Genomic DNA, 18,149 nt, shown 5'->3' with positions numbered 1-18,149 from the left:
TAGAAGGAGGAAGAACCGCGGCATAACCGCAACAACGGCGAGAAACCAAACACAGATAGATAGCTAAGTTCAAGGAAACGCATAGTTCGGAGTGAACATGACTCAGTCATAGGATAGCGATATCCACATACACAGAAAACGGTAGTATCGCCTACACATGGTATAAAACGGCAATGCATTGACGGAGCTGTCATTTTTATTCAGGTGATTCGTGTGAAAATGTTTCCAACGTCAGAATGGCCGCACGACAGGAATTAACAGACTCTGAACGTGAAATGGTAATTGGAGTTAGACGCATAGACGCAAGGACACGTCACCCCGAACATCGCTGTGTCTGACGACCTTCACTTAAAGACCGAGAGCAGCTGCGTTGGCGTAGAGTTGTCAGTGTTAACAGACAAGCAACACTGCGTGAAATAACCGCAGAAACGAACACGGGACGGACAACGAACGTATAGGTTAGGACAGCGCAGCGATATTTGGCGTTAATAGGCTATGGTAGCAGACGATCGACGGGAGTGCCTTCGTTGGCAGCACGACATGGCCTGGAGCGCTTCTCCTGGGCTCGTGACCACCGTGGTCTGACTTCGATGAGTCCCGATTTTAGTTGGTAAGAACCGATGTAAGGTTCGAGTGTGGCGCAGCTCCCACGAGGACTTGGACCTAAGTTATCAAGAAGGCAATCTGCAAAGTGGTGGTGGCTCCGTAATGGTGTGGGCTGTGTTTACATGCAATAATTGGATCCTCTTGTCCAACTAATTTGATCATTGACCGGAAATGGATACGTTCGGCTACTTGGAGACCATTTACAACCATTCATGGACTTCACGTTCCGAAAAGACGATGGAATTTTTATGGATAACAATGCGACCTGATCCCGGACGACAATTGTTCGCGAAAGGTTTGAAGAACATTTTGGATAATTCGAGCGACGTGAATCACATCGAACAGTGGTGGTACGTGATGGAGAGGTCAGTTCGTGCACATACTCTAGCACCGGCAACACTTTCGCAATTCTGGATGGCTGCAGAGGCAGCATGGCTCAGTATTTCTGCTGGGGACTTCCCAACGACTTGTTGAGTCCAGGAAACGTCGAGTTGCTGCCGTACGCCGGGCAAAAGGAGATCCATCAAGATATTACGGGGTATCCGATGACTCTTTCACCTCTAGTGTATAGCACGACGTGTCTCTCCTAAAAAAGGAAAGTCTGTTATTGACGATATATTTCGTCAAAATGTTAAAAGCTTAGATAAATTTTAACGTCAGTTTCATCGTAAAAGACGCATTATGGAACGCGTTTGAAATTTCGTAAATACTCTGAGGGCCAACGGCCTTGCCGCAGTAGTAACACCGGTTCCCGTCAGATCACCGAAGTTAAGCGCTGTCGGGCTGGGCTAGCACTTGGATGGGTGACCATCCGGTCTGCCGAGCGCTGTTGGCAAGCGGGGTGCACTCAGCCCTTGTGAGGCAACCTGAGGAGCTACTTCATTGAGAAATAGCAGCTCCGGTCTCGGAAACTGACATACGGCCTGGAGACCGGTGTGCTGACCACGTGCCCCTCCATATCCGCATCCAGTGACGCCTGTGGGCTGAGGATGACACGGCTGCCAGTCAGTACCTTGGGGCCTTCCTGGCCTGTGTGGGATGAGTTAGCTAAAATACTCTATGAATCTGATACTTTGCCAGAGGAGAAAATCTCTGCAGTCACTGAAAACCCGAAGGAAAAGTGGGGACGTCTTATTTCGTTGTAAGCATAATGACATGAAACACAGTGCTTTACGAGTGCGTTGTACTCTGGAGAACCGCATGACAATCCTATCAACACTCCCATTGAACTTAGGTGCTTTGATACCCATGACATCTCACAGTAAAGCCACCAGAGGAACACAGATTAAGGAATCCATTTTCGATAATGGATCTAACAGAAACCACAGCCAGTTTGACGCTCAGCATAACTGTTGACAGGATGAGACTAGAAACTGGCAAATAAAGAACTCTGACCGCAGAATGCATGAGTAATTACTGTCTTCAGTAGTTTCCCCACAAAACAGGGAATCCCTTAACGTACTTAATTACCGAATGCAGATTGACAACCGAATGAACTGTCCGTCTCTTTTGTTGTATAGATGATGATGAAGTCCCATGCTCCTCGACAGAGCGTAGAGGACGATGCAAAGACCCGCACCACTGTACTAGGCAAGGTCCTAGCGGAGGTGGTTTGCCATTGCCTTCCTCCGACCGTAATGGGGATGAATGATGATGAAGACGACACAGTCATTTCGGGGCAGGTAAAATTCCTGACCCCTCCGGGAATCGAACCCGGGACCCCGTACTCGGGAAGCGAGAACGCTACCGCGAGACACGAGCAGCGGACTTGAGTAAAGGAAGATTACTGGCATTATTTGGAATGTTTTACGTGCCATCTATGATGCAGTGAGTTAAGGTAACTTGTAATGAAAACTGTATCAATTGACAAAAGATTCTTACCTTATACAGGATGTCTCAGGATGAATGGTGTTGGTCAATATTCAGGAATATGACAGGAACGATCATTTGAAGCAAAAAACTTCATATGGACATATGTCCTGTCCGGAACAGTTTAATGTACGTTCTTACTTATTTTCAGTATTGTTCTAAATTTTGTTAAGTTTACAGAGGTACAACAGATAGTGTTCTACAAAGTATCATTCATATCTCAGCATTATCGTACTCGACACTTAGCTCTTGTACAGTTCACAATAAACATTCGAATATTTCACTGTCAACTGGAAAGAGGTTGAAAGAAACAGGGTAGGTTCGGCTAGAATAAAATGCCAAAGATGTTGGGTGGGTAAATACATAGTAAGTGCGCATCACTAACTCAAAGACGAATGTATACTATATGTATCCTATCTCGGAAACCATTGCAAATAGGGAATATTAAGTTTTTTTCCTTCGAATGAGCGTTCGTGTCATATTCCTGAATGTTTCCTATTTTTTCTATTGGAGCGGCCGTTGTGGTCTAGCGGGTAAAGCACTAGACTACAGCCTTGAGGATTACGGAGTCACGGAGAAGAGCAAGGATTTTTCCTTTTTCCAATACTTCAGGACGGCCCCATTTACCGTCAAGGCATGATACAATGATTTCTCGAGATCACAATACACAAAAAAGAGTGGTACGTTGCGGACGTATTTTTTTAGCAGACATAGGTAGATTGTTTGATCAACAAGTGCGACAATTCTGCCAATTAACTAAGCCATCGGAATGAAAATGTTCAAAAAATGTTCAAATGTGTGTGAAATCTTATGGGACTTAAATGCTAAGGTCATCAGTCCCTAAGCTTACACACTACTTAATCTAAATTATCCTAAGGACAAACACACACAGCCATGTCCGAGGGAGGACTCGAACCTCCGCCGGGACCAGCCGCGTTGGAGTGAAAATGGATCTCGTCGCTATCGATGGTTTCCTCCACCAAACCGATATTCATTACTTGTTCAGGGGCCCAATGGATGACTCTCTTAGCTCTCTTTACCAACTCCTACCTTTTACAGTTATCGTCTTTCTCATCCCTCCCCCCCCCCCTTCCTCTATCTCACTATCAGGCAACATTAGCTTCTAGAATGGACGATAAGGACTTCGATCTCTGGAGCCCAAGTACGTCTGTAATCGTCGTCGTGATCATGATCATCATTTTCTGTTATGAGCGACACCACAAAGTCTTCAGAGTAACTGGCTCCTTCGTAGCTTGGAGGGTAGCCCGAAATGAAGACAATTCTTGCGCTTTTAAGCGCACTTTCCTACTGAACTAATGGCTACTGCACGTGGGAAAGAGAAGTTTTCTGCAAGCGAATCTAGTAAATCACAGTGCTTTTCGAACTGTTAGCAGTCAATATGCTTCAACAAGATATCAATTATGCATGACATTTCCGAAGCTCATAAGTGATTAGCATTGTTGCGCATATAATCGCCATAACACTAGTCGTCTGTCACGTATTGTTGCTCATTTATCCGGATGTTATCAACTGAATGACTTCATTTATATTGCGGAAACGATGTATTTATGGCGTCACTTAAAACGTAGTACTGCCCTAAAAACAATAACTGGGAAGCATCCTAAATGCACAGAAAGAGGGTGGCGGAGCGTAATAGAATGCAGCGGATTGCGGACGGGAGTGAAAGGTTTAAACAGATTGCTGGCGCGGGATCGAACGCAAATTTATGGCGCCGAGCGGAGCGGCTCGGCCGCAGAGAATGAGATTAGGCGGCCCATTATGGCCGCCGGAGTAGCATTGTAACCGGAGCCGTTATTCTGGCTCTGTTTCCAACGGGCAATGTTTCTACTATGGCGGGGGAAGGGGGGGGGGGGCGTGGATTGTGCTTGCGCAAGGCTCAGTTCGCCGCTCGCCAAAGACAACACGTAACTAATGTTCGAAACACGCTGCTCAGCCTGTGGGCGCATTTCTCTCCTCGTTACGTACGCAGTGTACCTAACGCGGTCGTATTTTTTGCCCAGAGGTCATAATCAACACTAACTGATTTTGATCAGTTAAAACACTGACTACAATGACAAGCAGCTAACAATAATAAAAATATCGCCTTTTGTAGATGTTTTGCCTCCCCCCCCCCCTATGAACCATGGACTTGGCCGTTGGTGGGGAGGCTTGTGTTCCTCAGCGATACAAATAGACGTACCGTAGGTACAACCACAACGGAGGGGTATCTGTTGAGAGGCCAGACAAACGTGTGGTTCCTGAAGATGGGCAGCAGCCTTTTCAGTAGTTCCAAGGGCAACAGTCTGGATGATTGACTGATCTGGCCTTGTAACACTAACCAAAACGGCCTTGCTGTGCTGGTACTGCGAACGGCTGAAAGCAAGGGGAAACTACGGCCGTAATTTTTCCCGAGGGAATGCAGCTTTACTGTATGATTAAATGATGATGGCGTCCTCTTGGGTAAAATATTTCGGAGGTAAAATAGTCCCCCATTCGAATCTCTGGGCGGGGATTACTCAAGGGGATGTCGTTATCAGGAGAAAAAAACTGGCGTTCTACGGATCGGAGCGTGGAATGTCAGATCCCTTAATCGGGCAGGTAGGTTAGAAAATTTAAAAAAGGTAAATGGATAAGTTAAGGTTAGATATAGTGGGAATTAGTGAAGTTCGGTGGCAGGAGGAACAAGACTTCTGGTCAGGTGACTACAGGGTTATAAACACAAAATCAAATAGGGGTAATGCAGGAGTAGGTTTAATAATGAATAGGAAAATAGGAATGCGGGTAAGCTACTACAAACAGCATAGTGAACGCATTATTGTGGCCAAGATAGATACGAAGCCCACACCTACTACAGTAGTACAAGTTTATATGCCAACTAGCTCTGCAGATGACGAAGAAATTGAAGAAATGTATGATGAAATAAAAGAAATAATTCAGATAGTGAAGGGAGACCAAAATTTAATAGCCATGGGTGACTGGAATTCGAGTCTAGGAAAAGAGAGAGATGGAAACGTAGTAGGTGAATATGGACTGGGGCTAAGAAATGAAAGAGGAAGTCGCCTGGTAGAATTTTGCACAGAGCACAACTTAATCATAGCTAACACTGGGTTTAAGAATCATGAAATAAGGTTGTATACATGGAAGAACTCTGGAGATACTAAAAGGTATTAGATAGATTATATAATGGTAAGACAGAGATTTAGGAACCAGGTTTTAAATTGTAAGACGTTTCCAGTGCCAGGTGTGGATTCTGACCACAATCTATTGGTTATGACCTGTAGATTAAAACTGAAGAAACTGCAAAAAGGTGGGAATTTAAGGAGATGGGACTGGATAAACTGAAAGAACCAGAGGTTGTACAGAGTTTCAGGGAGAGCATAAGGGAACAATTGACAGGAATTGGGGAAAGAAATACAGTAGAAGAAGAATGGGTAGCTTTGAGGGATGAAGTAGTGAAGGCAGCAGAGGATAAAGTAGGTAAAAAGACGAGGGCTAGTAGATATCCTTGGGTAACAGAAGAGATATTGAATTCAACTGATGAAAGGAGAAAATATAAAAATGCAGTAAATGAAGCAGGCAAAAAGGAATACAAACATCTCAAAAATGAGATCGACAGGAAGTGCAAAATGGCTAATCAGGGATCGCTAGAGGACAAATGTAAGGATGTAGTGGCTTATCTCACTAGGGGTAAGATAGATACTGCCTACAGGAAAATTAAAGAGACGTTTGGAGATAAGAGAACCACTTGTATGAACATCAAGAGCTCAGATAGAAACCCATTTCTAAGCAGAGAAGGGAAAGCAGAAAGGTGGAAGGCGTATATAGAGGGTCTATACAAGGGCGGTGAACTTGAGGACAATATTATGGAAATGAAAGAGGATGTAGATGGAGATGAAATGGGAGATACGATACTGCGTGAAGAGTTTGACAGAGCACTGAAAGGCCTGAGTCGAAACAAGTCCCCGGGAGTAGACAACAGTCCATTAGAACTACTGAGGGCCTAGGGAGAGCCAGTCCTGACAAAACTCTACCATCTGGTGAGCAAGCTGTATGAATCGGGCGAAATACACTCAGACTTCAAGAAGAATATAATAATTCCAATCCCAAAGAAAGCAGGTGTTGACAGATGTGAAAATTACAAAACAATCAGTTTAATAAGCCACAGCTGCAAAATACTAACACGAATTCTTTACAGACGAATGGAAAAACTAGTAGAAGCCGACCTCGGGGAAGATCAGTTTGGATTCCGTAGAAATACTGGAACACGTGTGGCAATACTGCCCTTACGACTTATCTTAGAAGAAAGATTAAGGAAAGGCAAACCTACGTTTCTAGCATTTGTAGACGTAGAGGAAGCTTTTGACAATGTTGACTGGAATACCCTCTTTCAAATTCTAAAGGTGGCAGGGGTAAAATACAGGGAGCGGAAGGCTATTTACAATTTGTCCAGAAACCAGATGGCAGTTATAAGAGGTAGGGACATGAAAGGGAAGCAGTGGTTGGGAAGGGAGTAAAACAGGGTTGTAGCCTCTCCCCGATGTTATTCAATCTGTATATTGAGCAAGCAGTGAAGGAAACAAAAGGAAAATTCGGAGTAGGTATTAAAATCCATGGCGAAGAAATAAAAACTTTGAGGTTCGTTGATGACATTGTAATTCTGTCGGAGACGGCAAAGGACTTGGAAGAGAAGTTGAACGGAATAGACAGCGTCTTGAAAGGACGATATAAGATGAACATCAACAAAAGGAAAACGAGTCGGGTGATGCTGAGGGAATTAGATTAGGAAACGAGACACTTAAAGTAGTAAGGGAGTTTTGCTATTTGGGGAGCAAAATAACTGATGATGGTCGAAGTAGAGAGGATATAAAATGTAGACTGGCAATGGCAAGAAAAGCGTTTTTGAAGAAGAGAAGTTTGTTAACATCGAGTATAGATTTAAGTGTGAGGAAGTCATTTCTGAAAGTATTTGTATGGAGTGTAGCCATGTATGGAAGTGAAACATGGACTATAAATAGTTTGGACAAGAAGAGAATAGAAGCTTTCGAAATGTGGTGCTACAGAAGAATGCTGAAGATTAGATGGGTAGATCACATAACTAATGAGGAAGTATTGAATAGGATTGGGGAGAAGAGAAGTTTGTGGCACAACTTGACCAGAAGAAGGGATCGGTTGGTAAGACATGTTCTGAGGCATCAAGGGATCACCAATTTAGTATGGGAGGGTAGCATGGAGGGTAAAAATTGTAGAGAGAGACCAAGAGATGAATACACTAAGCAGATTCAGAAGGATGTAGGTTGCAGTAGGTACTGGGAGACGAAGAAGCTTCCGCAGGATAGAGTAGCATGGAGAGCTGCATCTAACCAGTCTGACTGAAGACCACAACAACAACAACATAGATGTTTTGATCTTTTCAAGGAGTTTGTTTGCATAGAACATGTTAGTCTCTCAGAAGAACTTGGCCAAGTGCTGATAGGACTCACTAAGGAGTCTGTACAAGCTATTTGCCTATTGCCAACATTAATACTCGCGACACATTGGGCCCTAGGATCCGATATATTCAAGCATGTTTCATTTTCAATAATATAAATGTGACATGAAGTCACGCAGGATGCAGGCGACGATTGTTATAATAATCTACATCTACATTTATACTCTGCAAGCCACCCAACGGTGTGTGGCGGAGGGCACTTTACGTGTCACTGTCATTACCTCCCTTTTCTATTCCAGTCGCGTATGGTTCGCGGGAAGAACGACTGTCTGAAAGCTTCTGTGTGCGCTCGAATCTCTGTAATTTTACATTCATGATCTCCTAGGGAGGTATAAGTAGGGGGAAGCAATATATGCGATACCTCATCCAGAAACGCACCCTCTCGAAACCTGGCGAGCAAGCTACACCGGGATGCAGAGCGCCTCTCTTGCAGAGTCTGCCTCTTGAGTTTGCTAAACATCTCCGTAACGCTATCATGGTTACCAAATAACCCTGTGAGGAAACTCGCCGCTCTTCTTTGGATCTTCTCTATCTCCTCCGTCAACCCGATCTAGTACGGATCCCACACTGATGAGCAATACTCAAGTATAGGTCGAACGAGTGTTTTGTAAGCCACCTCCTTTGTTGATGGACTACATTTTTAAGGACTCTCCCAATGAATCTCAACCTGGCACCCGCCTTACCAACAATTAATTTTATATGATCATTCCACTTCAAATCGTTCCGCACGCATACTCCCAGATATTTTACAGAAGTAACTGCTACCGGTGTTTGTTCCGCTATCATATAATCATACAATAAAGGATCCTTTTTTCTGTGTATTCGCAATACATTACATTTGTCTATGTTAAGGGTCAGTTGCCACTCCCTGCACCAACTGCCTATCTGCTGCAGATCTTCCTGCATTTCGCTACAATTTTCTAATGCTGCAACTTCTCTGTATACTACAGCATCATCTGCGAAAAGCCGCATGGAACTTCCGAAACTATCTATTAGGTCATTTATATATATTGTGAAAAGCAATGGTCCGATAACACTCCCCTGTGGCACGTCAGAGGTTACTTTAACGTCTGTAGACGTCTCTCCATTGATAACAACATGCTGTGTTCTGATTGCTAAAAACTCTTCAATCCAGCCACACAGCTGGTCTGATATTCCGTAGGCCCTTACTTTGTTTATTAGGCGACAGTGCAGAATAGTATCGAACGCCTTCCGGAAGTCAAGGAAAGTAGCATCTACCTGGGAGCCTGTACCTAATATTTTCTGGGTCTCATGAACAAATAAAGCGAGCTGGGATTCACACGATCGCTGTTTCCGGAATCCATGTTGATTCCTAAAGAGTAGATTCTGGGTTTCCAAAAACGACATGATACTCGAGCAAAAAACATGTTCTAAAATTCTACAACAGATCGACGTCAGAGATATAGGTCTATAGTTTTGCGCATCTGCTCGACGACCCTTCTTGAAGACTGGGACTACCTGTGCTCTTTTCCAATCATTTGGAACCTTCCGTTCCTCTAGAGACTTGCGGTACACGGCTGTTAGAAGAGGGGCAAGTTCTTTCGCGTACTCTGTGGAGAAACGAATTGGTATCCCGTCAGGTCCAGTGGACTTTCCTCTGTTGAGTGATTCCAGTTGCTTTTCTATTCCTTGGACACTTATTTCGATGTCAGCCATTTTTTCGTTCGTGCGAGGATTTAGAGAAGGAACTGCAGTGCGGTCTTCCTCTGTGAAACAGCTTTGGAAAAAGATGTTTAGTATTTCAGCTTTACGCGTATCGTCCTCTGTTTCAATGCCATCATCATCCCGGAGTTTCTGGATATGCTATTTCGAGCCACTTTCTGATTTAACGTAAGACCAGAACTTCCTAGGATTTTCTGTCAAGTCGGTACATAGAATTTTACTTTCGAATTCACTGAACGCTTCACGCAGAGCCCTCCTTACGCTAACTTTGACGTCGTTTATCTTCTGATTGTCTGAGAGGTTTTGACTGCGTTTAAACTTGCAGTGAAGCTCTCTTTGCTTTCGCAGTAGTTTCCTAACTTTGTTGTTCAACCACGGTAGGTTTTTCCCGTCCCTCACAGTTTTAGTCGGCACGTACCTGTCTAAAACGCATTTTACAATTGCCTTAAACTTTTTCCATAAACACTCAATATTGTCAGTGTGGGAACAGAAATTTTCGTTTTGATCTGTTAGGTAGTCTGAAATCTGCCTTCTATTACTCTTGCTAAACAGATAAACCTTTCTCCCTTTTTTTATATTCCTATTAACTTCCATATGCAGGGATGCTGCAACGGCCTTATGATCACTGATTCCCTGTTCTGCACTTACGAAAAGTTCGGGTCTGTTTGTTATCAGTAGGTCCAAGATGTTATCTCCACGAGTCGGTTCTCTGTTTAATTGCTCGAGGGAATTTTCGGATAGTGCACTCAGTATAATGTCACTCGATGCCCTGTCCCTGCCCCCCGTCCTAAACATCTGAGTGTCCCAGTCTATATCTGGTAAATTGAAATCTCCACCTAAGACTATAATATGCTGAGGAAATCTATGTGCAATGTATTCCAAATTTTCTCTCAGTTTTTCTGCCACTAATGGTGCTGAGTCGGGAGTCGGTAAAATGAGCCAATTATTAACCAAGCTTGGTTGTTGAGTGTAACCTCCACCCATAATATTTCACAGGAACTATCCACTTCAACTTCACTTCAGGATAAACTACTACTAACAGCGACAAACACGCCACCACCGGTTGCATACAATCTATCCATTCTAAACACCGTCTGTGCCTTTGTAAAAATTTCGGCTGAATTTATCTCTGGCTTCTGCCAGCTTTCTGTACCTGTAACGATTTCAGCTTCGGTGCTTTCTATCAACGCTTCAAGTTCCGGTACTTTACCAATGCAGCTTCGACAGTTTACAATAACAATACCGATTGCTGCTTGGTCCCCGCATGTCCTCACTTTGCCCCGCACCCTTTGAGGCTGTTGCCCTTTCTGCACTTGCCCGAGGCCATCGAACCTAAAAAACCGCCCAGTCCACGCCACACAACTCCTGCTACCCGTGTAGCCGCTTGCTGCGTGTAGTGGACTCCTGACCTATTCAGCGGAACCCGAAACCCCACCACCCTATGGCGCAAGTCGAGAAATCTGCAGCCCACACGGTCGCAGAACCGTCTCAGCCTCTGATTCAGACCCTCCACTCGGCTCTGTACCAAAGGTCCGCAGTCAGTCCTGTCGCCGATGCTGCAGATGGTGAGCTATGCTTTCATCCCACTAGCGAGACTGGCAGTCTTTACCAAATCAGATAGCCGCTGGAAGCCCGAGAAGATTTCCTCCGATCCATAGCGACACACATCATTGCTGCCGACATGAGCGACCACCTGCAGATGGGTGCACCCTGTACCCTTCATGGCATCCGGAAGGACCCTTTCCACATCTGGAATGGCTCCCCGCGTTATGCACACGGAGTGTACATTGGTTTTCTTCCCCTCTCTTGCTGCCATATCCCTAATCACTAGTTCTCCATTCAGGCTGACTGTGTTGCAATGATAAAAGTCAAATATCAGGCAAGGAATGACTCTATAGCTCGTATGACGGAATTCATCCATCACCAGATATCCAGAAGCGATTACCGCACGTAGACCAGTCTGCGAATTTTCGATACACAAACAACTTGAGACGCCATATCTACTGCAATACTGGCACCTGGATATTTGACAATGGTCGGCCCCGGTGGCTGAGCGGTTCTAGGCGCTTCAGTCAGGAACCGCGGGACTGCTACGGTCGCAGGTTCGAATCCAGCTTCGGGCATGGATGTGTCTGATGTCTTTAGGTTAGTTAGGTTTAAGTAGTTCTAAGTTCTAGGGGACTGATGATTTCAGATGTTTAGTCCCATAGCGCTCAGGGCCATTTGAACCATATTTGACACTGTATAAATTCCGAAACGCATCATACGAGCATTGTAGTCAGTCCTTGCCTGGAGTTTGACTTTTACCTTCGCGACCCAGTCAGCCTGAATGCAGAACTACTGATTGTTTAACCTACGACAAACTTGAAATTAAGACGAACGACAAAAGAAATAGTATCTCGCATGATATAATTACAAATTAACAATTTTCGTATTTTTTCCTTTACTTGCACTGTGAAACCTTACTTTTTGCCTAATTTCATGATTCTACACCAACGGGAAAAGTTCTTGATGCGTGAGTTTGCATCAAAATGTGTGGCATAAATGCCGTATCAATTGACTGTATAGACTTAGAAGCTTCAATGTTTCACAAGGCCAAGGGACCATAGACCTCAGCATGTGGCATACATTTGAACTTGATACGTCTAATCGTTCTTGACAAAAAGGTTTTTAACGCTCGGACGGACAGACAGAGAGACAGTCGGACAAGAAATCAATCCTGTAAGGTTTCCGTTTCTACAGCCTGAGGCACGGAATACTAAAAACAAATTTTATGCAACTGATATCTTTACAAAATCCAGTTTTGAAACATACTCAACAAACGGAACACAAAAAATGTGCTGATTAGTGGAAATGATGTCAATCCCACAAGTTTCATTTACTGATCCCTTCCCATTTTTATGTATGTGAATGACCTTCCACTTAACATGCATCAAGCAGAACTGGTAATTTGCAGACGATGCAGTGTTATACCATATCCCTAAACAGCAGAAAAAACTAATATTGATTTTTAAAGAATTATTAAGTGCTTCTCTGAAAAAGGACTCTACCGTAATTTCGAGAGAATACACTATACCTACAACAAATATATTTACTTCCGGGTGTAGATGTTGGTGGAAACTTAAACTTGAAAAAGCGTATTACTGAGATGCTCAAGCAATTATTTCAGCTCGTTTTGCTCTTCGTGTTGTTGCTGGTGTTGAAAACAAACGATTTAAGCTCCTAACATATTAATTTTTAACAATGCTAAAAGAAATAGACATTGCCGATAAAATTTATTTGCATTTGCGGAATATTCCAGACATCAGTTGCATTAGTTGGAGATATTACGTACTGGTAACACATGTAAATCTGTGCTCGACCAGGCCTCGAACTTGGATTTCCCGCTTGTTGCGAGCGGTTGCCTTAATCACGTCAGCTATCTGAGCATGCTCCATTTTTCGTGGGTCACCAACAGGTAATATCTTCATATATAATGCAGCAAATGTCAGAAAGATTCCGCAATTATTAATAAAATTCATAAAAAATCGTCACCAATGTCTGCTTCTTCAAACATTCTTACAAACAAGTAATACAAGCCTTGTGGCCCAAAACACTAACGTCGAATGCATTTGTCTCCTCGAAAGCCTGTGGCCGCTGTACAAGTTGCAAACGATGGGGCCATAGACAAAATGATATATCAAAGTTTGCGTCAGTTCTGGAAGCGTGATCAGACAGCCGAAGTGGTTAAGATGACCGCTTGCGGCAAGTGGGATATCCAGGTTCGAGTCCCTATCCGGCACAAAATTTCATGTATCACCAGTAGGCAATACCGTATCTCCATACTTAATGAACTTAATCCAAAAAAATTCCGAAACGTTGAAAATAATTCATAAATTCGTAACATAGGTGCCGCATTTATTCTCAAAAATATCTTAGTGATAAATTTTTTGGTGTAACGCATCATTTACAAAGAAAGTACTACCTGCAGTAATGAGATATTTGGTGTTCACCTTCAGGTATTTCTTCAAGTAGTTAGGCATTTTAACTGCACCGTCTCTTAATACATACACATACATATTCGCTAATGACTTTTTTTTTTTTTTTTTTTTTTGTCGTCAGTCTACTGACTGGTTTGATGCGGCCCGCCACGAATTCCTTTCCTGTGCTAACCTCTTCATCTCAGAGTAGCACTTGCAACCTACGTCCTCAATTATTTGCTTGACGTATTCCAATCTCTGCTTCCTCTACAGTTTTTGCCCTCTACAGCTCCCTCTAGCACCATGGAAGTCATTCCTCATGTCTTAGCAGATGTCCTATCATCCTATCCCTTCTCCTTATCAGTGTTTTCCACATATTCCTTTCCTCTCCGATTCTGCGTAGAACCCTCTCATTCCTTACCTTATCAGTCCACCTAATTTTCAACATTCGTCTATAGCACCACATCTCAAATGCTTCGATTCTCTTCTGTTCCGGTTTTCCCACAGTCCATGTTTCACTACCATACAATGCTGTACTCCAGACGTACATCGTCAGAAATTTCTTCCTCAAATTAAGGCCGGTATTTGATATTAGTAGACTTCTCTGGGCCAGAAATGCCTTTTTTGCCATAGCGAGTCTGCTTTTGATGTCCTCCTTGCTCCGTCCGTCATTGGTTATTTTACTGCCTAGGTAGCAGTATTCCTTAACTTCATTGACTTCGTGCCCATCAATCCTGATGTTAAGTTTCTCGCTGTTCTCATTTCTACTACTTCTCATTACCTTCGTCTTTCTCCGATATACTCTCAAACCATACTGTGTACTCATTAGACTGTTCATTCCGTTCAGCAGATCATTTAATTCTTCTTCACTTTCACTCAGGATAGCAATGTCGTCAGCGAATCGTATCATTGATATACTTTCACCTTGTATTTTAATTCCACTCCTGTACCTTTCTTGTTATTAAACCTTAAATAATCCAACACAGTTTGTTAATAATAGTGTTGACCATACCTACAAGATTAGAAGGGAAAACGACGATTATTACGCTTATTAAAACTCTCAAGACTTTAATATTCACCCACAATAGTTTTTGATCTCTGTCGCAGTAACATAAAATGTCTAACAAGTATCAAAGCAATTTTTAAAATAATCTAAAGTAATTTGTTCTGCACAACTCCTGTTGCATGCATGCATTTATACGAGGGTTGGATCTTAAATAGTGGTAACTATTTATTCACAACCGGTACAAAAGAGATACATGTTTGCACCTGTTACTGTCCTTCAGAGTAGTCACCAGCGTTGTGGAAGGCATAGTATACCGTTAGCATAGCCTGCTCTGTTGATGGTGCGAATGAAGCGGTGTAAGGTTATGGTGATTCTCTCATGTACGACTGTGATGGTGTTGTCCTAACGCATTACATTCCTCCACGGCAGACTGTTAATGCACAATACTACTTTTCGTTTTTGGAGCATCAGCTGCTATCAGCTTTGCGAAAGAAGCGGCCACCCACTCATCAGCTTGCACGACAATGCCCGGGCGCATACAGCGCAAGCTGTGGCTGCGTTGTTCGGTCGATGGGACTGGGAAGTACTGTACCATCCATCATACTCCCCGGACTTAAGTCCCTGTGACATTGATTTGATTCCGAAGATGAAGGAGATTCGACCATCAACAGACCAGGCTCTGCTAACGGTATACTACGCCTTCCGCATCGCTGGCAACGGTTTATACACAACGCTGGTGACTACTTTGAAGGACAGTAACAGGTGCAAACATGTAACTCTTTTGTACCGGTTGTGAATAAATAGTTGCCACTATTTAAGTACCAACCTTCGTATTTAAAAATCGGTAGCCTATAAAACATTCCAATACATAAGTGTAGCTGCACCAGCAAGTTGGAAAATAATACGTTCATGAATGTTAAATCTGATCATGCATTAATATTCTGTAAACTAACTCTTTCTGCGTCATTTACATTTAAAAAAGTCATTCAGATGATCTATGGAACATCTAAGTAAGTGAAAAAGTAACTAACTAAATAGTAAGCGTATCATCGGAAGATAAGTTTAATAGGTCATGGTTGTAAAATATTAAAACGAATTATCTACGGAAGAATGAAACGACCAGTAGCAGCTGACTTGAGGATAGATCATTTTGGGTTCCAGAGAAACACACGAAGTAACATTTTTCATTTTGAAACAGACTGAAGAAAGACAAATCTACTTTTATAACATTTATAGAATAAAAGAAGGCTTCTGACAATATTGCCTGGAATATATTCTCTGAAATGCTGTTGAGGGATACATCTCGGGAGTGATTATCTTCAGCATGTACAAAAACCAGACTGTGAAGCATCGAACGATACAAAAGGGATGTTGATTTGAACATATAGTGTTTGAAAATGGATTACATGATGAAAATAACAAGTAAAATAATGGTAATGTAGTTCTTACGTTACGAGTATGTAGATGAGCTAATCGGCAACCTGGAATTGCTACGAGGTAAGGTAAATTTGATGTACGGCTGAACGCTAGCGTCAGTCCGGAACCACGCAGTTGCTACGGCCGCACTTTCAAATCCTGCCTCGGTCATGGATGTGTGTGATGTCCTTAGGTTAGTTAGGTTTACGTAGTTCTAAGTGTAGGGGACTGATGAGCTCAGATGTCAAGTCCTATAGTGCTCAGAGCCATTTGAACCATTTCGGACGCTAGCGGGTTCGGGGTTCAGGGCGAGCCAGGTGTGTCAGTAAAGGACTGGACGTAGAGTAATCCCGCTATGGGGAATTCTGCCGACGGACGATCGTTAGGACGACAGACAATGCTCCAAGAAGTGGTGGGGTGTCATACGATCTTAAAGACGGCTAATACATCACAGTTACATGTTAAAGTGGATCCGATTACATTCATCTCAGAAAAATGAGGCACATCCAGTGACACAGCAAGATTTCAATATCTTTAGAACTACAGAATACACTACTGGCCATTAAAATTGCTACACCAAGAAGACATGTACATGATAAAGGGGTATTCATTAGACAAATATATTATACTAGAACTGACATGTGATTACATTTTCACGCAATTTGGGTGCATAGACCCTGAGAAATCAGTACCCAGAACAACAACCTCTGGCCGTAATAACGGCCTTGATACGCCTGGGCATTGAGTCAAACAGAGCTTCGATGGCGTGTACAGGTACAGCTGCCCATGCAGCTTCAACACGATACCACAGTTCATCAAGAGTAGTGACTGGCGTATTACCACTTGCTCGGCCACCATTGACGAGACGTGTTCAGTTGGTGAGAGATCTGGAGAATGTGCTGGCCAGGACAGCACTCGAACATTTTCTGTATCCAGAAAGGCCCGCACAGGACCTGCAACATTCGGTCGTGCATTATCCTGCTGAAATGTAGGGTTTCGCCGGACGCAGTGGTCTCGCGGTTCTATGCGCTAGGCGCTCTAGCCGCGCGACTGTTACGGTCGCTGGTTCGAATCCTGTCTCAGGCATGGATGTGTGTGATGTCCTTAGGTTAGTTAGGTTTAAGTAGTTGTCGCCACCGGCGGCAACCTTATGTGAATGCTCTGAAAAGCTACTCATTTGCATATCACAGCATCGTCTTCCTGTCGGCTAAATTTCGCGTCTGTAGCATGTCGTCTTCGTTGTGTAGCAATTTTAATGGCCAATAGTGTATTTCTCTGCTTATAAACATTTTCACAATGGACCACTAAATTAACAACTTTTAAACGCTTCATGAGATTTCAACATGTAGTATCTCCAATAACAGCACTGCATGATAGCTATTGTCCCTGGAACCCAATCATCTGTTTCTATGTTATATATTGATTTATGACGTCTTTTATAACTTTTTTGTTAAGCAAATGTTTCTCGGAACATTGAATTCCCCGCATTTACCTAGCTAATGAATGCAGTATGAATACCTCATATATTGTTATACTTTCGTAATTATTTAATGAACAGTTCACTATTTTGCCTATAACTTTCTTTAAATTTTGACTGCAAGTGCTCCTGGAACTTTGCACTGATTTGGAAGTGGTTAATTACATATGTTAGCAGTCACCACAGTCGTTGAAAGGAAAATCAAGACGCTCCTGTCAATAAGGCATAAATAATTACTTAAATAATATTTAACGATAATTCTTTGCCAGTTATGACGAGTACACTTGAGCAAGAACACTAGCTTATTTATTAACGAAAAATTCTTCATTTGTAATTATTGTGAATGATCTGAGTCTGAGCAAGTATCTATAACTTCTCTTTGTTTAAATGTTGTTCTAATATACTTGTTTGCTTCAGTAAGTGGTAATGTAAAGTCAAATCATTTCAGTAACCCGTAAGAACGATGTATTTTTGGTGGGGAAAAGCAGACGGTTGCAGAACACTACGGAAGTCAACTGGAGACTACGACTTTTCGGGGGACGTTTACGCGATTTCTGGAAGGAAGCAGAGCTGCCTGTGTTAATGCGTGGTATTCGATCGTGGAGATGTTGGATTCGAGCGGTGAACGGCCACTACCACACTTTA

At 43.0% G+C, this 18,149-nt stretch overlaps 1 protein-coding gene and 1 pseudogene across 1 annotated transcript in view; both read left to right on the top strand.

Moving 5' to 3' along the window:
• The window catches only part of LOC126355371 (uncharacterized), a 1,038,787-nt gene that overhangs the window by 512,414 nt on the left and 508,224 nt on the right, over positions 1-18,149 (top strand). The gene's annotated exons all lie outside the window — the stretch shown is intronic.
• On the top strand, positions 1,324-1,441 carry LOC126356533 (5S ribosomal RNA; annotated as a pseudogene).

Source organism: Schistocerca gregaria, chromosome 3, assembly GCF_023897955.1.
Source record: "Schistocerca gregaria isolate iqSchGreg1 chromosome 3, iqSchGreg1.2, whole genome shotgun sequence".
NCBI lineage: Eukaryota > Metazoa > Arthropoda > Insecta > Orthoptera > Acrididae > Schistocerca > Schistocerca gregaria.
This window is presented reverse-complemented; position numbering and strand designations above follow the sequence as displayed.